Source organism: Nycticebus coucang, chromosome 13, assembly GCF_027406575.1.
Source record: "Nycticebus coucang isolate mNycCou1 chromosome 13, mNycCou1.pri, whole genome shotgun sequence".
NCBI classification, from domain to species: domain Eukaryota; kingdom Metazoa; phylum Chordata; class Mammalia; order Primates; family Lorisidae; genus Nycticebus; species Nycticebus coucang.
Genome location: NC_069792.1, coordinates 41,060,402 through 41,082,087, shown reverse-complemented (window position 1 = coordinate 41,082,087; position 21,686 = coordinate 41,060,402). Strand labels below are relative to the sequence as shown.

Below are 21,686 nucleotides of genomic sequence, written 5' to 3'. Positions count from 1 at the left end.
AACGTTAGAACTGCACAGATTTTTTTTTTTTTTGAGACAGAACCTTATTTTGCTGCCCTCAGTAGAGTACTGTGGTGTCACAGCTCACAGCAACCTCAAACTCTTGGGCTTAAGCAATTCTCTTGCCACAGCCTCCCAAATAGCTGGGATGACAGGAGCCCACCACAACACTCAGCTATATTTAGACACTGGGTGTCGCTCTAGCTCAGGCTGGTCTTGAACCCATGCACCTGGGCAATCCACCAGACTCGAATCTGCAGATTTTCAAAAGTAAAATGACTGGTCAGAATTGTAAACAATTTTTCAGCATTAAATAATTTGTTAAAATGATTTCCAGAGAGGTTATACCAATTTACACTCCGTTAGCAGTATAGGAACACCCTGAAAACTCTCCCAGCCTTGGTTTGCATTAAAGGTATATACAAATACACATTGTATATTAACATCTTTGATAATTTGGTAAGCGAAAAACTGCATTTTTCTAAAAAGGTATTAAGCAAATGCAAATTAAAGAAACTAACGACTTACTAAAATGGAAAAGACTAACAATGCTAAGTGCTGCTGAGATAAGCAATGTGATTTGATGGTAGAAGTATGAAACTGGTACTAACATTTTGGAAAATTATTCAACATTATCCACTAAGGTTAAACATATACATATCCTATAACCCAGAAGTTCTGCTTCAAGATACATAAAGAATGTTTGCATGTGTGCACCAAAAGATGTTAATGACAATATAATTTACAATAGCCAGAAAACAGAAACAACTCAAGTGTCCATCAATAGTAGAACAGATTACTGTGGCACATTCATACAATGGAATATTACATAGCAAAGGAAATAAATTACACCTCCATACAACAACCTGGGTAACTCTCACCTTGTTGAAAATAAGCCAGCTGGAGAAAAAACATTGTGTGATTCTATTTACATACAGTTTAAAAACACGGCCCGCGAATCTATATTATTAAAAATCAGGACAATAGTTACTTTTAGGAAGAAAAGAAGACACAGAGATTGGAAGAGGATGTGTGAGGGGCTTCAGGGGTATTGATAACGTTTTATTTCTTGGCCTTGTGGGGGGTAATAGTGACAACTGAGGTGTGTTTCCTTTCTGATCATTCGTTGAGCTGTATAGACATCATCTGGGCACTTTTCTGAATCTTACGCTTCCATTTTTTTCTTTCTTTCTTTATTTTTTTGAGGGTCACCCAGGCTAGAGTACAATGGCATGGTCATAGCTCATTGTAAACTCAAATTCCAGGGCTCAAGCAATCCTTCCACCTCAGCCTGCCAAATAGCTGGGACCACAAGCATGTGCAGTCACACCAAGCTCATTTTTTATTTTTATTTTTTGTAGAGATAAAATCTTGCTGTCTTACCTGTGCTGGTTTTGAACTCCTGGCCTCAAGCAATCCTTGTGCCCCAGCCTCTCAAAGTGCTAGGATTATCAGCAAGAGCCACTGCATCTGGCCATTTTCATTTCTTAAGGAAATGTTCAGTTTTTCTGATAATTAATCAGCCATTTGTATCTCCTCTTTTGTAAATAGCTCATTTGCTTTATTTTTCTTTTGGTGTCTTGAGTGTCTTATTTGCATGAGTTCTTTCTATATTAACTTTACTTCTCTATTGATCTTTATCATGGAAAATATTTTTGTATTTTTGATTTAAGATTGATAATTCATTTACAATTTATGAGAAGTTTTTAATACTCAAATTTTTCTGTGTTTTACTTTGTGATACATCATTCACTGCCAATATTCTCAGACAACCCTCCTCCATATACAGGTCAGAGAAACTAATAACATTTTATTCCACATTTTAATGATTTTTAAATTTGATTTTAATAAAGTTATCTTAAAAATGAACTTTTATCTATTGAAGTAAAGCTTTTTTTTTTTTTTTTTAAGAGACAGAGTCTCACTTTGTCGCCTGCGGTAGAGTGCCATGGCGTCATAGCTCACAGCAACCTCCAGCTCTTGGGCTTAGGCGATTCTCTTGCCTCAGATTCCCAAGAAGCTGGGACCATAGGCTCCCGCCACAATGCCAAGCTACTGAAGTAAAGCTATTTTTAAAGTACATTTCCTCAGTAGTAATAAAAGGCTTGATTGGCTTCTTGCAATCTTACTATTTTAGGGCAGCGCCTGTGGCTCAGTGAGTAGGTCGGAGGCCCCATATGCCGAGGGTGGTGGGTTCAAACCCAGCCCCGGCCAAACTGCAACAAAAAAATAGCCGGGCGTTGTGGTGGGTGCCTGTAGTCCCAGCTGCTCGGGAGGCTGAGGCAAGAGAATCACGTAAACCCAAGAGTTAGAGGTTGCTGTGAGCCGTGTGACGCCATGGCACTCTACCCAAGGGTGGTACAGTGAGACTCTGTCTCTACAAAAAAAAAAAAAAAAAACCTTTACTATTTTAAATGAAGATATCAAATGAAGAGCATGAAAATTAAAGTTCTGTTAACAAGAGAAGGGATCCAGAAAATATGAAAGGTCACTTTTATTGCAAAGAAAATGTCAGTTAAAGCATTAAGTTTAAAAAACTCTTGGCTATTTTGGGGGTGCTGGAAATGTTCTCTATCTTTAATGTACTGGCGGTGGCTACAGGGGGCAAAAGTATAGAAAAATCCATTGAGTTGTACGCTCAAGAACTGTATATTTTACAGTACAATGTTTTATAAACTGGAAATTTTAAATAATCAAGTTGCTTTTAGTTGAATTTAAATGTCAAATATAACATCTTTGTAATACTACACTTCAAGATTCAGAATATTAACATTTATTATATATAGCATTAGAACTTCTGAGTAACAATTAAAAATATTAGAATAATCACCACCCTCATCTTTTGTATATTTATTCCAAGTCAGCTCTGTCAAAACAGAACAGATTGAAGCTTTGAATGCATGGAATATATTTCAAAGAAGCCAGTCATATACCATTTCAGAGTAACAGCCAGTGCACAGAGCCTAGACTGGCGGTTAGAAGGGTACATCTAAACTGAAGATAGCACAGAACTTGTCCTCAGGAAAAGGCATAATGTTTAACCAAGTAATTCCACTAAGAGCCAAACTGTAAAAGAATCTTTGCTAAATTAGCTGGGCATTGTGGCAGGAGCCAGTAGGCCCAGCTACTCAGGAAGCTGAGGCAAGAGGTTTGCTTGAGCCTAAGAGTTGGAGGTTGTTGCGAGCTATGACATCACGGAGCTTAACCCAGAGCAACTGACTGAGACAAGACTGTCTCAAAGGAAAAAAAAAAAAGAAAGAAAGAAAAAAGTCTTTATTAAGGAGCAGACTAGAAAGGGAATTCCATTTCATGTGAAGACACCTGCTCGAACTGCACTGGTTAATCCAGGGGCAAGACCTCCTTGACCCTTGTCCTACCTGTGAAATCAGGGGAAATCCACAGCTCTGGGCAGAAGATCTTGTCAGGGAAGATGCTGTTTTAGTATTTTTAGTAACTTAATAAATTAAGTAAATTAAAAAAGAGTGGAAGTTGGCTTGGTGCCTGTAGTTCAGTGGGTAGGGCACCAGCTATATACACCAAGGGTGGCGGGTTCGATCCCAGCCCAGGCCAGCTAAACAACAAATAGCCGGGTATTGCGGCGGGCACCTGTAGTCCCAGCTACTTGGGATGTTGAGGCAAGAGAATTGCTTAAGCCCAAGAGTTTTAGGCTGCTGTGAGCTGTGATGCCATAGCACTCTACCAAGGGTGACAAAGCGAAAGTGTGTCTCAAAAAAAAAAAAAAGAGTTGATGCCTTCTTTGAACTATAACAAAGTATATAAATGGTAATCATGGTTTTTAGAACAAGTGCTCAAAAACACAGTCCTTCAGTGTTGCACTTCTGAAAATATTATTTAAGTGTTTTGTGTTTACATCCTTATCCATATAAAGCACCTTCTGCATTTACATAGCTAAGTAAGGTGTGGAAAAGCTCCCCAGATATTTTACTTTACCTTCTTTATTTCTTCTTAGAATATAATACTTTATACGTACAAAACAATGTAAGTACTGTAACATATATTAAATTACCAGGGACAATAAAGGTAATCACTATGAACCAACTACTGAACCAACTACTAGACTCAAAAATAAAAACATAAACTAAGCCACAGATCTACCAATGTTTTCACAGGTATTTCTTTCTTTTTTCTTCTTCTTCTTTTTTTTGTTTTTGCAGTTTTTGGCTGGGGCTGGGTTTTTAAACCCGCCACCTCCGGCATATGGGGCCAGTGCCCTACTCCGTTGAGCCACAGGTGCCACCCTTCTTTCTTATTTTTTACAGACAAGGTCTTGCTATGTCACTCAGGCTGGAGTACAGTGGTGCCATAGTAGCTCACCATCAAACCATTTTTAAATGGGGTTCAAGCAATCCTGTGTCTTCCTGAGGAGCTGGGACTACAAGTGCTACCACACCTGGCTAATTTTTTTAATTTTCTAGAGACAGGTCTTGCAATACTCAGGCTGGTCTCAAATTTCTGGCCTTGAGTGATTCCGCCACCTTGGCCTTCCAAAGAGCTGAGATTACAGGCATGCGCCAACAGGGCAGCCAGGCCTGGGAAAGTGCCTTCATCTGCCTACAATACTATGCTGAGAAAGACTAGAGGCCTTCTGTGGGTCAACAGAACAAGGCTGCAACTACAACAAAGGCTGGGGGCATGTGTGCCTGACCCTACTAATGCCATCAGCCTCATCTCCTTTCCAAAACCCTACTCTGTTCTAGTCACCATGGAATGTTATAAGTGGCCTCGTGGTTCCGGGTTTTTGCATCCTCTGTTACATGTACTTCTCCCTTTACCTGAATGTTCTCCCTACCTTTTTTTCTTAAATGATTATACATGCATTAAGTCCTAGAAGGCTTTCCTTGACATCCTCAAAAAGAGAGGGCCACATACTTTTCTGTTATCTTCTGACATCTCTACCATAAAAACTACCCAGCTTCAATTACTTGTTTATACGTCTGACTCTCCCACTTGGCTGGGAACCCATGCCTCTAGAAGGGATGAAAGGGATGGAAGTCATTTTTTTGTGTGTGGTTTTTGGCCGGGGCTGGGTTTGAACCCACCACCTCCGGCAATTGTGACTGGCGCCCTACTCCTTGAGCCACAGGCGCCGCCCTGGGATGGAAGTCATTTAGCTTTACATTCCCAAAGCAGGCAATGGTCACTTAAATGCTTTTTGAAGGCACAAACATAGTATCAAATAATTAGTAAAATGTTTTAACTGCATTATGCAAATTTATTTCAAGTTTAATCTGTAAAACTAATTCAAATATAAATGGAAGAAAGAAAAGAAAACAAGTTGATGAAGGGCAAAGGGAACTAAGGACATCAGGGAGGAAATGCTCCAGGAAGACTTTACGAACATACCTAGTATACAGCACAATTTCCCAGAAGAGATAAAATCTGTGTGAGGCTTATTTAACATTCTTAGATTTGGTTTCAGCATCCCTTCAGAATACAATGATAATGACTTACTGGTTGTAGAGCTCTGGATGCCTAACAAGGTTCTGAATAAATTCATTCAGTCCTGCTCTTCTTTGTTTAATAAAATCTGTTAAGAGAAATATAAGACCTTCGGTTTATTTATGTCAGATTATGTAACTATCATCAATACAATTACATAAGAATAAACAGGTATAGACGGTACATTTTGATTAAGAATCTATTTCTCAATTCATGCTTCTTGGTTACAATGAGGAATAAATGCTCAGAAATATACATCTATAAATCCAATAATTAACATAAATCAGATAATGTAGCTTCCAAAATAACTTAAAAGCTATCTATTTTGGATTGTGAATACATTCAACTACAAAACTTAGAAAACTACTTTGCTTTGTCTAACTCCTCATGTACTGTCAAGTAAAGAATAAAAATTAACACTAATAACTATCATGCTAACTTTTAAAAAACAAATGACAAAAATAAGTATTACTGGAAATCCTTTGCAACTGGGGAATAGTGATTGATTAACTGAGTATTACCAAAACTCTGGTTTAACCCTCATTGTTAAAAACGCCCTTGAAAATGTATGGGTACATTGTCCTAACAAGTACTTGTAGAGCATCTTCTAAGTATTTTATTTGTTGATAATTGAGGGTCATATAATAGCAGTTTAGTAATAAATGTGAAGCATAAGCCTTTCTTTGAATTAGAAAACTTTACCCAAGTATCTTGTCTCTGGTACTTATTGGATGACCTTAAACCTTTCTAAGACTTAAATCCTTACTTTAAAATGGGGATAACAACAGTATTCATATGTCAAAATGCTGCTATATGATTAAATGAGACACACAGTAATGCATATAAGCTTATAGCAGAATGTCTGGCAGATGGTTAGGATGTAATCATTAGCTGCTATTATTTTTATTAAATGTGGGGTTAAAAAGCCATCATCCTAAACCCTAATACTTAAGAAATATACAGAAAAAACTGAAGAAATGTGACTTGATAAAGTGCTTCCTAATAGTGAATATCTGAATAAAAACCCACAAACATTATGTCACTTAATAATGAATTTTGGTTTAGTAAATCCACTCAATAAAGGATTTAAAGTACACCATTTGTCCCCAAACTGATGGGTTATTTCCAGTCACGTAGGTTTATTTCTACTTCTTATATGTTAAGAATGGCTGTTAAAGAACAAATATAAAATTAGGTGCGGACTTTTGGACTGATGCACTTGGTACATTTTTTGTCAACTATGAATTCTCTGAAGAATTTCAGGTATCTTGTAAGATTCTTCCAAGGACATTTTTTCATGTCACCAGACAATGCACATGTGAGGATTACATCAAAAACTGTACTTGAGGCTTGGGCCTGTAGTTTACTGACTAGGGTGCCGGCCACATACACTGAAGCTGGCAGGTTTGAGCCCAGCCTGGACCTGCTAAACAACAATGACAACGGCAACCAAAAAGTAGTCGGGCATTCTGGTGGGCACCTATAGTCCCAGCTACCTGGGAGGCTGAGGCAATAGAATCGCTTAAGCCCAAGAGTTTTGAGGTTGCTCTGAGCTGTGATGCCACAGCACTCTACCAAGGGTGACATAGTCAGACTCTGTTTAAAAAAAATAAAAAATAAAAAACTGTACTTGAAAAACAGTTATTTCTTGAGAGCTGGACTTAGGAACATGGGAGGAAGAACTAATATGAATGACTGGATTGGGAATATTAAAAGAAAATTTTTTTTTTCTCCTTGGAGGCAGAGTCTTACTATGTTACCCTCTGAGCTACAGAGTGCTGTAGCATCACAGCTCACGGCAACCTCAAACTCTTGGGCTTAAGCGATTCTCTTGCCTCAGCCTCCCTAGTAGCTGGGACTACAGGTTTCTGCCACAACACCCGGCGATTTTTGTGCTGTAGTTGCCATTATTGTTTAGCTGGCCCCTGCCGGGTCAAACCCACCAGCCTTGGTGTATGTGGCCGGCGCCCTACCCACTGAACTATGGGTGCTGCCTTTAAAAGAAATTTTTTTTTTTTTTTTTTTTGAGACAGAGTCTCAGTTTGTTGCCCTGGGTAGAATGCCCTGGCATGACAGCTCACAGCAACCTCCAGCTGTTGGGCTTAGGCGATTCTCTTGTCTCAGCCTCCCGAGTAGCTGGGATTACAGGTGCCCACCACAACACCCGGCTATTTTTTTTGTTGTTGTTGCAGTTTGGACGGGGCCGGGTTTGAATCTGCCACCCTTGGTATATGGGCCTGGCGCCCTACTCACTGAGCCACAGGCACTGCCCCTAAAAGTAAATTTTAATGACTGTATGGAAGGAGCTTTAAATTCTTCTGTGGATATTATTAAAGATGTTTTACTTTTGGAGACCAGTATGATAACAGAGGGAGTTTTCTTTTTTCAATGAGCTATAGACCGCGCTGCACTAAGCGCTACAGACTTTCTAGTTCATCACTAACTAAACAGTTTTGAAATCCCAGTGTGAGGCCCTATACGGAAAGAGAAAGAAAAAAGTCTGCAATCAAACAAGAAGTTCAGCAGCAGTCAGAATTTAGGAACAATTCCAAGCTTCATTTTTTTAGATCAACATTAAGCATGCAAATATCTGAAAAAATTCCAGAAAAGACTAAAATGTGTACCATGCCATTATAGGATTAAGTGCCAAGAATTTTTATAAGGTTGAGATATTGTGTTAAGAATTATAGTAGGCATTTTTAAAATCTCTCTAATGAAGAACTTACACAAACATATCTGTTGTAATTAAAAAGAAATTTCAATTAGAAATTCAGAAAAACCCTCAATGCTCAGATAATAAAATGAAAAGCTTTAGTCTCCAAAATAAGTATTAAACTGAACTATTCCCATTTCTATCATTTTGCTCTTCATGAAAAATCATCCAAAAGGACACTATCCTCAACAGTGTGGGGCAGAGGAAAGAATCATCGGACTGACTGAGGAGATGTTGGGTTTTACGACCAATGCCGTGAACTCTGCTTTTAAAGGCATCCTATGTTTACACACGAAGCAGACAGTAAAGAGCTGAGGGAATGAGCTCTGAACACGGATGAACTGGCAAGTCTGATTCTGCCCTGGATTAGCTATGAGACTCGGGAAAATGGCCTCGTCTTGCAAAATAGAGGTAAAAGGCACTACTGTATAGATAGGAACTCAAATAACAGCACAGTCACCATGACGACTCCTACTAGTATAACGGCCTGCCACAGCAAAGGACACTGAAGTAGTCTCCTAACTCTGGATCTTGCCTGTGCCGCTTTCTGGCTTTCTAACCGCAAACAAATGCCACCTTTCTTTATCTCATGATCTATAAGAGATCCTTCCAGCTATACCACTTTGTGATGGTCGTCTAAAAAAGAAAGGGCGTGGGAAGCTAGCTAACAAAATTATTCTACCTTATTTGGAATCCTTGATAATTTAGAAGTTTCAGTGATACAGTAAGTGATATTTAAAAGCTTTAACCTAATACTGAATAGCCTTTCTAAAAGAAGTCACTCAGGTGAAAATGGCATACAAGCATTCATTTATTCATTCATTAATCATCTATTATACACTTTAAAATGTGCAAGGCACTGGAAATACAAAAATGTTTCATTAATACCTGGTAACTATCCTCAAGAAGTTCACATTCTAGGCTGGGCAGGGTGGCTCACGCCTATAATCCTAGCACTCTGGGAGGCAGAGGCAGGTGGACTACCCTGGACTCAGAGGTTCGAGACCAGCCTGAGCCAGAGTGACACCCCATCTCTACCAGAAAAAAGCCAGGTGTTGTGCCGGGTGCCTGTAGTTCCAGCTACTTGGGAGGCTGAGGCAAGAGAATCTCTTAAGCCCAAGAGTTGGAGGTTGCTGTGACCTATGATGCCATGGCACTCTACCGAGGGCCACAAAGTGAGACTCTGTCTCAATAAAAAATAAATAAATAAAAAGGAAAAAAAAGAACTTCACGTTCTAGTGGAGAAGAAATTTAAACAAATCACTACATACAGGCACACCAAGGGTACTAACAGCAAAGAACTCACAGGTTGTTTCAAGAGCAAAGAGATTCCCAACCTATCTAGGGATTAGCTCTTAAGAAAAATATCCTGGACAGCTGACATGACAACAAGGCTTATAAAAAGACCTGGGTAGATAGGAAGTCTGGACTTCAGTAGAACTCAAAGACTGGGACTGAAATAGGAAGTAGTCTTTTTATTTTGTACAAACTTATTTGTCTTCAATAAGCAGAGGTAAATATTGAGTAATAAAAGAAGTTTATAGCTAGGCCAGATGTGGTGGCTCACTCCTGTAATCCTAGCACTCTAGGAGGCCAAGGTAGGTAGACTGCCTGAGCTTAGAGGTTCAATACCAGCCTGAACAGGAACAAGACCCCACCTCTAAAAATAGCCAGACTTTATAGTCCCAGGTACTTGGAAGCCTGAAGCAAGAGAATTGCTTGAGCCCAAGAGTCTGAGGTTGCTGTGAGCTATGACACCATGGCACTCTACCAGGGGCGATAAAGTGAGACTCTGTCTTAAAAAAAAAAAGGAGTTTCTATCTAAGCTGTTTAAGGGAAGGATCATGCCTTCCTGGTGGGAATGCAAATTAATACTCATCATCCTTAATGCTCATCATCCTTAATCATCAGAGAAATGCAAATCAAAACTACTTTGAGATATCATCTAACTCCAGTAAGATTAGCCCATATCACAAAATCCTAAGACCAGAGATGTTGGCGTGGATGTGGAGAAAAGGGAATACTTCTGCACTGCTGGTGGGAATGCAAATTAATATATTCCTTTTGGGAAGATGTTTGGAGAACACTTAGAGACCTAAAAATAGATCAGTCATTCAATCCTATAATTCCTCTACTAGATATATGCCCAGAAGACCAAAAATCACATCATAACAAAGATGTTTGTACCAGAATATTTATTGCAGCCCAATTCCTAATTGCTAAGTCATGGAAAAAGCCCAAGTGCCCATCAATCCACGAATGGATTAATAAATTGTGGTATATGTACACCATGGAATATTATGCAGCCTTAAAGAAAGATGGAGACTTTACCACTTTCTTGTTTACATGGATAGAGCTGTGATATTTTTCTTACTAAAGTATCTCAAGAATGGAAGAAAAAGTATCCAATATACTCAGCCCTACTATGAAACTAATTTATGGCTTTCATATGAAAGCTATAACCCAGTTATAACCTAAGAATATGGGGATGAGGAAGGGGGAGAGACAGGGGAGGGAGGGGGGAGGATGGGCAGAGGGAGGGTGATTGCTGGGATTACACCTGCGGTGCATCTTACAAGGGTACATGTGAAACTCAGTAAACGTAGAATATAAATTTTTTTTTTTTTTTTTTGTAGAGACAGAGTCTCACCGTACTGCCCTCGGGTAGAGTGCCGTGGCTCACTCACACAGCTCACAGCAAGCTCTAACTCCTGGGCTTACGCGATTCTTTTGCCTCAGCCTCCGGAGCAGCTGGGACTACAGGTACCCGCCACAACGCCAGGCTATTTTTTTTGTTGCAGTTTGGCCAGGGCTGGGTTTGAACCCGCCACCCTCGGCATAAGGGGCCGGCGCCCTACTCACTGAGCCACAGGCGCCGCCCAAATATAAACGTCTTAACACAATAACTAAGAAAATGCCAGGAAGGCTATGTTAACCAGTGTGATGAAAATGTGTCAAACGGTCTATAAAACCAGTATATGGTGCCCCACGATCACATTAACGTACACGGCTATGATTTAATAAAAAAAAAAATTGATCTTTAGCCCTTAACATAATGTCTTACAAGGCACTTAATACTTACGAATAGGCTCGGTGCCCATAGCACAGTGGTTACCGTGCCAGCCATATACATCCAGACTGGTAGGTTCCAACCCAGCCCAGGCCAGCTAAACAACAATGACAACTGCACAACAACAAAAAAAATAGCCAGGCGTTGTACTGGGCACCTGTAGTCCCAGCTACTTGGGAGGCTAAGGCAAGAGAATAGCTTGAGCCCAAGAGTTTGAGGTTGCTGTGAGCTGTGATCCCACTGCACTTTACTGAGGGTGACACAGTGAGACTGTCTCAAAAAAATATATATGTAGATAGATATATATTTATATATGTTAAATAAATAATTAAATACTTGCAATTAAAGAAAATACTGAGCAACCATTTATACATTCTAGCAATTCACATTCTCTAAATTTCATAAAACCACCCCTTAATGAACTCAATTTCTTTATAATTTTGCCATTTTGTTATTTTCAACAATAAGCTTTTTTGGTAAACAAAAAAGTGGTTTCTATATTGATATCAGGATCCCATCAGCTTTTCCGGGCAGCGCCTGTAGCTCAGTGGCTAGGGTGTCAGCCACATACACTGAGGCTAGCAGGATTGAACCTAGTCCAGGCCAGATAAAACAATGGAAACAAAAAAAAAAAAGCCGAAAGCCAAGAGTTCTGGCAGAAACCTGTAGTCCCAGCTACTAGGGAGGGAGCCTGAGGCAAGAGAATCACTTGAGTCCAAGAGTTTGAGGTTGCTGCGAGCTGTGACACCATAGCACTCTACCCAGGGTGACAATTTGAGACTCTGTCTTGGAAAAAAGAAAAGAAAAGAAAGAAAGAAATATGGTTTCCTTTGGGTGTGCCTTATAAAAAATCTTATATTCAAAATAAAATTTTAACTTTGAAAAATATAAGCAGAAATCATTCTTAAGCCTTCAAGCACATAAAACTCATCTTACAGAGGTTGGCAACCATCAGAATAAAGAAATAAAAAAAGAAAATGAAGACACAGGCTTGTGCTGCACCCCAAGGACTCAGAAAGATGTAAAACAAACTCAGGATGATGGCTGCCAAACACAAATAAAGTTAAAAGGGGAATTTCAGGCTCGGTGCCTGTGGCTCAAGCGGCTAAGGTGCCAGCCACATACACCTGAGCTGGCGGGTTCGAATCCAGCCTGGGCCCACCCAACAACAATGACGGCTGCAACCAAAAAATAGCCGGGCGTTGTGGCGGGTGCCTGTAGTCCCAGCTACTTGGGAGGCGGAGACAGGAGACTCCCTTGAGCCCAGGAGTTGGAGGTTGCTGTGAGCTGTGATGCCATGGCACTCTACCCAGGGCGACAGCTTTCTGTCTCAAAAAAAAGCGGGGGGGGGGGGGAATTTCAGGATATTTTTCTAAGGTATGAATTTATTTTTAACTTTTCACTGTGGAAAATTTTAGAAATACACAAAAGGTGACAGACGAGCATAATGAACCACATGCACTCATTACCCTGCTTTAAAAATTACCATACCAACATTCTGGTATTGATGGCTCATTTATCCCTATTCTTCACTTTTTTTTCTGGAGTATTTTAAAGCAATTTTAGACAACTTTGTGGTTTTGTTTTTTTAAATACATCAATGTGTATTGCTGGTAATATCTTTTTTTAAAAAACGTGAAATCATCTTACAATGTCCATAAAGTCTTCGATTTGCCTCCAATCTACAGACAGAGCTTAATTCTTCTCTTGAATGTGTGTTGGACTAATGACTATCTTTGAATTAACCGAATATGGTGGATGTGATGGTATGTGACTTCCAAGTCCAGGTCATAAAAGGCATTGCTAGTTCACTTGGATCATTCATTCCGGAAAAGCCAGTTGCCATGTTGAAAGGACAGCGAAGGCTATGTAGCCCACATGCAAGAAGGCTTTCTGCCAAGAACCACAAGAGTGAGTCATCTTGGAAGTGGATTCTCCTGCCCCAGTAAAGCTTTCATCATTGATGGTCTGTGCCTAGATCCATTAACTCATCAGAAGTTATACAGTGATTCTTCCCGTTTTGTCATTCCTTTTGCAATTATGAGCTGTTGATTCTTCTATGAAGAAGTACTACTTTCCATCATTAGCTCTTTGGTACAAAGAAATTATGTTTCATACCAAACAAGGATAAATGTTTGATTCTTTGACTGATTGCAAGAATAAAAAATCAGTAATCTAGTAACCTCTAAGGTATTTGATGAGTTGTTCTATTTTTTTTTTTGAAGAGTCCATGTGAACTCAAGGGTCTTTATATATTAATGTGTTCTAACCCACTCCAATACTCTTTCTCCATGTTCTAATTGTCCAATCTTTGCTCAACTAAAGCTCCCATAAATTCAGCTCTTTTGTAGTTTTGATAAACCTTCAGTAATTGCAGATCGCTTCTGTGTGAAAATTTAAGGCAAGATGTCTTGAGATAATCTTGTACATTGCTTGCCCAGAAGCTGAAATGACCGTTTTCCAGGAACTCTGGTTCCCTTGAGAGGAAAATGGTATTGAGAGATCACAACTTGAATGCTGGGGTTGTTGATTGCTACTTATTTGTTACTGCTTTTAGGCATTTCCAGGAGAGAACACTAATACATACGGTTTGAAAATGTAAAAAAAAGGAAAAAATTATGATTCCATGTTATGTTTGAAAATGAAGCAAAAATTATAGGATTTTCACTTAAAATCTTTGATTTCATATTTGTTTCTCTTTCCTCTTCTGCCTAAAATCTTGTTTCCCATGACATTAACATAATTCCAGGATAACAACTTTATATAACTTACTATCGAATGCCATATAAAACTTCTTTGAAGGTTTTTGTTTTTGTCTTTGGCATATAAACCCATGAGATATAGTCAAAATCTTATTATTCTAATGATTAATTATTCTCTAAGTATTTACAACAAAAATCAAAATATAGTTAGGTTATTTTTTCCTTTAGTTTATTTTCCATTGTTAGAGGTCTCTTTGTTATTGCATTTTAATTTTTGTTTTTAAATCATGTAAAACAAGGGCTGGGCCCAGTGGCTCATGCCTGTAATCCCAGCACTTGGAAGGCTGAGGTGGATGGATTGCCTGAGCTTGCAGGTTCCAGAACAGACTGAGCCAGTGCAAGACCCTGCCTCTAAAATATAGCCAGGCGTTGGGAAGCTGAGGCCAGAGGATCACTTGAACCCAAGAGTTTGAGGTTGCTGTGAGGTAAGACGCCACAGCACTCTACCAAGTGTGACCAAGTGAAACTCTGTCTCAAACATACATACATACATAAATTATGTAAAACAAATACATGGTTCCAAAGTCAAAACAATGAACAAGATTCACTCAGGGACATTTAACTTCCACTTCTGTTGGGTCCCCTAGCCTCTCCCTCCTCAAAGTCCCAGTTTTGATTTATTCCTTCATCATCTCCTCAGTAGAGTGCTGTGGCGTCACAGCTCACAGCAACCTCCAGCTCTTGGGCTTTGGGGATTCTCTTGCCTCAGCTTCCCAAGTAGCTGGGACTACACGTGCCTGCCACAACACCCAGCTATTTTTTTTGAAGTTTGGCCAGGACTGTGTTTGAACCCACCACTCTCGTTATATGGGGCTGGTGCTTCCCTGAACATACATCATTTTATGTGCAGTTTATCTTTGGGATAGATTCCTAGAAATGTAATTTCTTGGTCCAAGTGAAATACATACAGTTTTCCTAAATGTTACCAAATTTCCATTGACATGGATTTCCATTTGGCATTCCTACCGGCAAAATGTAAGAATGCCTGTTTCCCCAGCAAGGCTTAACCAAACAGACATTCTTACCTATTTCTGGATTTTTACATTAAGACTTACATTTGCTATCCCTAATGCTTTTCAAGATTTCTGTTACATACAATGTAGTTCACTGTTACTAAATCATATACAACACACTTTAAGATAGACTGCAAATGGCTTTTCAATAAAAATCCATTTTTAGTGTCAAATAATTAATTCATTAAAACATAGGTACCATTGGGCATTCAGTCTGGTATCTTGTCTTTTATAAGAAAGGAGTAGAGCTGCGGATCTTTTACTTCTTTGTGCCTTCATTCCTTGAAGGAATGACTGTCTTCACGATTCAACTAAGGGCTCTACAGAACTCCAACCCAAGTTCAAGTGTCATCACTAGCATAGTTTGATTTTTCTTAAAGTCTTTCTGCCACTTCATATTAATTAATTTTCTCAGTCAGATCATACCTGACACTTCACTTATCTCTCATTCTCTTCTTTATGTGGCATTACTAAGCAATTATCAAAATTTCTTACAGATTTATCATTAGAAGAGCTTTTGCACACGGCTCATTTTTTAACCCTATTCCCACTCGAGTCCCTGTTTTCATTATCTAACGCCATGACTGGTAGGAATACTCTCTTAACCAGCCTCCCACTCTCTACTTGGTCTCTCCTCTCTGCAGTGCCTACTACAGGGTATTCTAAAAGTCTCCACACATAGGAAAAACTTTAACACAACAGATCCCTTAGACTGTGTTCTCCAGGAGTAAGGGAGAAGACTGTGTATGTTACAAAGAGGTGGCCATAGAGAACACATAGAGAATATTTTGTAATTTTTTTCTACATATCTATATCTATCTTTCTTTAATTCAAATTGAGTAAAAAAGGGAAATTAGAGGCTCAGCACCTGTAGCTCAGCAGCTAGGGCGCCAGCCACATACACTGGAGCTGGCGGTTCGAACCCAGTGCAGGCCTGCCAAATGATAACTACAACAAGAAAAGAAAAAACAAAACCAGCCAGGCATTGTGGCAGGCGCCTGTAATCCCAGCTTCTTAGGAGGCTGAGGCAAGAAAATCACTTAAGTCCAAGAGTTGGAGGTTGCTGTGAGCTGTGACAGTATCACACTCTACCGAGGACAATATAGTGAGACTCTGATGCAAAATAAAAAATAAAATAAAATAATGGGAAATTAGACAAATTGATATACTTAAAGCCTAAAAGAGGATATTTTTACAATCCTAGTATCTGCTACCCTTAAATTAAATGCCAATGATGGCATGTATAAGGATTTTTACAAAGTACAATAAACTTTACACACAGTGGAACAGACTATTATGTGACATTATTCAGCAATATGATTACTAGAATCTGTCTCATTACAATAGCAAAAATATTTTCAGCATGTACCAAAGAAATGCTTGAACTATGTATCTTACTATGTAGAACAAAATTATATAAAATTATATATATATATATATATATATATATATATATATATCGATCCATCTATCTTGGGCTCGGTCCCTGTAGCTCAGAGGTTAGGGCACCAGCCACATACACTGGAGCTGGCATGTTCAAATCCAGCCTAGGCCCGCCAAACAACAATGACAACTACAACCAAAAAATAGCTTGGTGTTGTGGCAGGCGCCTATAGTCCCAGCTACTTGGGAGGCTGAAGCAAGAAAATCGCTTAAGCCCAAGAGTTGGAGGTTGCTGTGAGCTGTGATGCCACAGCACTCTACCGAGGGTGCAAAATAAAACTCTGCCCCCCACCCCCCCAAAAAATATATACATATGTATATAGGTTCAGTGCCCATAGCTCAGTGGCTAGGGTACACTGAGGCTGGCGGGTTCGAACCCAGCCTGGGCCTGCTAAACAACAATGACAACTACAACAAAAAAATAGTCCCAGCTACTTTCAGAGGCTGAGGCAAGAGAATTGCTTAAGCCCACGAGCTTGAGGTTGCTGTGAGCTATGACTCCACAGCATCCTACCGAGGGTGACATAGCAAGACTCTATCTCAAAAAAAATAAATAAATAAAAAGTTTCTAAATGTAAAAATAAATTCCATTTCTGGCATTGTTTAAAGTTAGAAAAGTACCCCTAAGTTAGCGATTACTAAATTTATCTGAGGCAAGATTGCTTGAGTTTAACTTCCGAAGCTGCCATTTACCCTGTGTGTGTGACCCTGAGCAAAATAATGAACCTAACTGTGCCTCAGTTTCCTTATCTAATAATGACAACAATACCTACCTTATAGGCTTGTTGTAAGGATTGAATAAATTAAAACACCTGGCACACAGTAAGCACATTCCAGAAGCAGTATTTTCATAAAGTACAAGATCAATTAGTTTTCTAAAGTCCTGCACTATGACACAGTCCAATGAATATGCTCATGACTTCTTCAAACCTGAACTACCACTTAATTCCTGGTCTATAAAGTTACAGCTTACCTGGATCAAAATTATCACCAAATATTCTCTTGGCAGGAATCTTCAGGGCCATAGCAGGAAACTGCTTCTTTAACTAAAAAAAATTTAAAATAACATTACAAATTACAAATAATTTTGCAAGTGGTCTAGTTATGCATGCACCAAAACCAAATATAACCTGATTTTGAAGAAAACCCATTCTAAAACACTTTTAAACAGATGCCCACCCAGTGCACAGTATTAAGTTATACCAGTAAACCACACACTGACTCAGCATCTTTATTTGCCCCAATAAAACACTTGGTATCTGTGTTGCCTTGTATCAGTTACTTAACATCTCTGGGCCTCAGTTTTCTGGCCTGTGAAATGGAAATAATTTTAGCAATTCCTTTACAGATTTATTGTGAGACTTAGAGGAGATTGGATGTTAAGTGCTTGGACGAGAATCTGATGTGTAAGTACATGTTACTCACCATTTATTACCTCAAGAGGAGATGTGATCTTTTGTGTTCCCTCTACATGAACAGATTAACAATAGTTTTCTTTCTTTTCTTTCTTTTTTTTTTTTTTTGTTTTTTTGAGACAGAGCCTCAAGCTGTTGCACTGGGTAGAGTGCCATGGCATCACAGTTCACAGCAACTTCCAGCTCCTGGGCTTAGGTGATTCTATTGCCTCAGCCTCCCAAGTAGCTGGGACTACAGGCGCCCACCACAATGCCCGGATAGTTTTTGGTTATAGATGTCATTGTTTGGCGGGCCCGGGCTGGATTCCAACCTGCCAGCTCTGGTGTATGTGGCTGGCACTGGCCGCTTAAGCTAGAGGTCCTGGGCCAACAACAGTTTTCTTAAAAAGCTGATGTATTGACACCTGCCCACGCTCGATGGGCTCCAGGTAGGGTCTCCAGCCCGGGTCGGAGTCCGGGGCTCCACGTCCTGCCCCTCTCCAGCACCCAGGCCAACGGGAGGCATTAGAGGTGAAAAGGAGATCCGGTCACCACCAAGGGAAATGTATCTGGAATGTTCTCAATGTCTGCCCTCTGGCTGAGTGAATGGATTGCTGCAGTTCAGGCCTGTTGAATCAACAAGGCATTCAGTAGTGAGACTTTTATTATCAAATAGTACTGACGGAGGAAGTTTAGTTTCCTCTTCTGGTGAGAGGATATTCTGTGATGGTTTAAATTTTTCAGGGCTACTCATCAAAACATCGTCTGATATAATTGAAGAATTAGCTCCATTCCTTCCACAACATCTGAAATTTCTTCTTTTTTGTTAATATTATCTGCTACTCCACCAGCAAGAAGAGGCAAACTCAATTCTTTCAATGGGTAAGTAATGCACGCCAAAGTTTACCCTATTTTCATCATGTTTCGCTTCGATTAAATCTTGTGATCCAGGACACTGAGCATCTTCTCCTAGGTTGCTCTGGCTTTCAGGAGTATTTTCGAACAAAGTCTTCTTATCATCGTGTTCATTTTTGGTACTCCAAGGACTGGAACTCTCTGGTGATGCAGTTTGTCCTAGGAGGCCCACCGCACCCCTGCTCTGAGACGCAGCTTTGCTGACAGACTTAGGTGTTCAACGTCTTTTGAGAAGGATGTTCAAAAGAAATGGAAAGTCTTGAAAATGATATAACGGGACTTTCAACCCTGAAAAATCCAGCATCAAACACTATTTTATCAATCTCCTTTGGCATCCTAGAGGCTGCTGCCTCCGCATGTTCTCCCAGCTTCGTCTTCTCTCTCTCTGCACTTTTTATGACAGCCAAGCGATTTCTAGCTGCAATTCTTCCTCCATCATGTGGAAGAATTTGTTTTGGTTTATTCACCATACTTGAGATGACTTTTTTCCTGAAGACTAAAATGCTTGCATTACTATTGTTTTGCCACCCAGATTCTTCAAGTCTGGTCAGATTGTTGAATTTTTGCTTTACATCTTCTATCTGAAAACTAATCATATCCCAGAACCTGTCCAGATCTGTGTGAGTAATCTCCTTTTCACCTTGTTTATATTCGCAATCATTCACTAGTCCTTCAAATTGTTTGACCCTTTCCTTCATAAGGAGTCTTGTTGGAACAACTGCTGTGCGAATACGATCTTTAGCATCATCTGGAATGTCCGATCTCAGCTTCTTCTCCCCATGAAGGCAACTTGACATTGTTAATTTCTCAGTTTCTGACTGGAGGATATTTCTGAAATATGGTACATATCTGTCCTTCCTTCATTTCAAGTGATGGGACCTCTGTTACTGGAAGGCCATTTGACTTTTTAATAGATTTATTATGATTTAAGACCTGTTCTTCATTCCAAACAGTTAGAGAACCCAAAGGATGTTGTAATTTATTTGAATCTTGCTGTACTAACTCAGTAGCTGACATTTTACATTTTAGCACCAAAATATCTTTTGTTGCTTCTTGAGTCTTATCCTCTTCTATTTTGCAAGGGGTCCAGGTGTAACTGGGTGTCGAGAAATCGTCAGCACTTCTGGGAGTCATGGGTGTGACTTGATAGGTCTTCAGACCATCCAGGGGCTTTGCAGGTTTTGTTTCTTTTTGGGGGGCGGGTCTTCCTTTATTTGGTGCCTTTCTTCCTGGTTCACTGTCACCAGTGGCTCTTGAGAATGGCTTTCTTGCTGTGCTGGATGAGACTGCTCCAGCAACCTGCTTTGCTGCTTGAGCAGCAGATCAAGTCATTCTCACCGACGTGGACACTACAGGCTGTCCAACTTTTCCCTCTTTGTCCAACACTTTGTTTTCAGAAGTTTGTCTTTGACCAGGTCATACTGCTGGTCATACTCCCATTATTGGGAGTGATGTTCGAGCAGTACGAGTGAGCCTCCTAGGACAAACCAAACAGGTCTTTGGCCTTTGACCTTGTAATCCATACAGAAGAAGTCTTTTGTGGCCCAGCTTTCATAGCATTCAGGTTTGATGAAAGGAAACCAGGCGTATCAGGTCTATAAAAACCCACTTTAAACGCTTCTCGTTTAGCTTTCTCTTTCTCTGTGCTTTCAATTTTTGTAGTTGCTTTTCTTCTTTGTATTTTTGGAGCGTTTGTTTTCGTTGGTCACACAGAACAGTTTTTATTGACCTTGGCTTGGCGTTTTCTAGAGCAAGCTCTTGAGATGTCTCATCTAATTCAACAAGAATTCTACCTTCCAAGGTTGGAATGCTGACATCTTTCAAACCAAAGAGTCTATTTTGTTCATATTCCTTATGTCTGTTTTTGTTTCTCAGACAGTGATTTCCTTTGAGCAAGTTTAGTCCTAATCATTTCAGTACTGAAATCCTTTCTGAACCGACTGGCAAAATGTGATGAAGACATTCTGAAGCACCTCCTAGCGTGAATCTCAAGTGAATCAAAAGTTAAGGAACCCTGGAAGTGGACGCACACCACCGCCTCCAAGGCTCGCCTCCATACAACTCAAACTTCCTGCACTGAGCCCATCTTTGGATTTTTAAATAATGCTTTCTGAGTATTGTATATAAAATTTTAGAAGTGAAATTTCTGTGCCAATGGATATAGAAACATTGCTTTAAATGTTTGCTAAATATTGAAAAAAAAAGCTGATGGATTTTGCTTTAAATAACCTCTGCTCTAGCCTTCTTATTAATATTCTAATATATTCAGGCGGCACCTGTAGCTCAGTGGGTAGGGTGTCAGAAACATACACGGAGGGTGGTGGGTTTGAGCCTGGCCTGAACCTGTTAAACAATGACAACTGCAACAAAAACAAACAAAAAAAAATAGCCAGGCACAGTGGCAAGCATGTGTAGTCCCAGCTACTAGGAGGCTGTGGCAAGAGAATCACTTGAACCCAAGAGGTGGAGGTTTTGAGCTGTGATACCACTGCACTCTACCAAGGGTGACATAGTGAGCCTCTGTCTCAAAAAAAAAAAAAAATTCGAATGCATTCATATCAGATTTGCATGTCCCCAGAGAAGGTAATCTTGGCCCTGAAGAAATTAAATTTGGGACAGTAAAGTCACAAAAATGGGTTATATTTATAACATAAACTTAATATAAACAAAAACCACACGCAAATATAAAAACTACAGTTCTAACACCTCGAAATACCAAGAATAAAAGAATGCATTAATCACTTTACAATATAGGCATACTGTCAACTGGAAAATCTATAAAAAAAGAAAAAGACTTTTTTTTTTTTCTTTTGGCCAGGGCTGGGTTTGAAGCCGCCACCTCCGGCGTATGGGACCGGCACCCTACCCCTTGAGCCACAGGCGCCGCCCAGAAAAAGACTTTTTTTCACAAAAGTT

At 39.7% G+C, this 21,686-nt stretch overlaps 2 pseudogenes; one reads left to right on the top strand and one right to left on the bottom strand.

The window, feature by feature from the left end:
- LOC128563707 (serine/threonine-protein kinase Sgk3-like) overlaps window positions 1–21,686 on the top strand; it is a 427,955-nt pseudogene that overhangs the window by 67,681 nt on the left and 338,588 nt on the right.
- Window positions 12,466–20,913, bottom strand: LOC128563684 (disks large-associated protein 5-like; annotated as a pseudogene).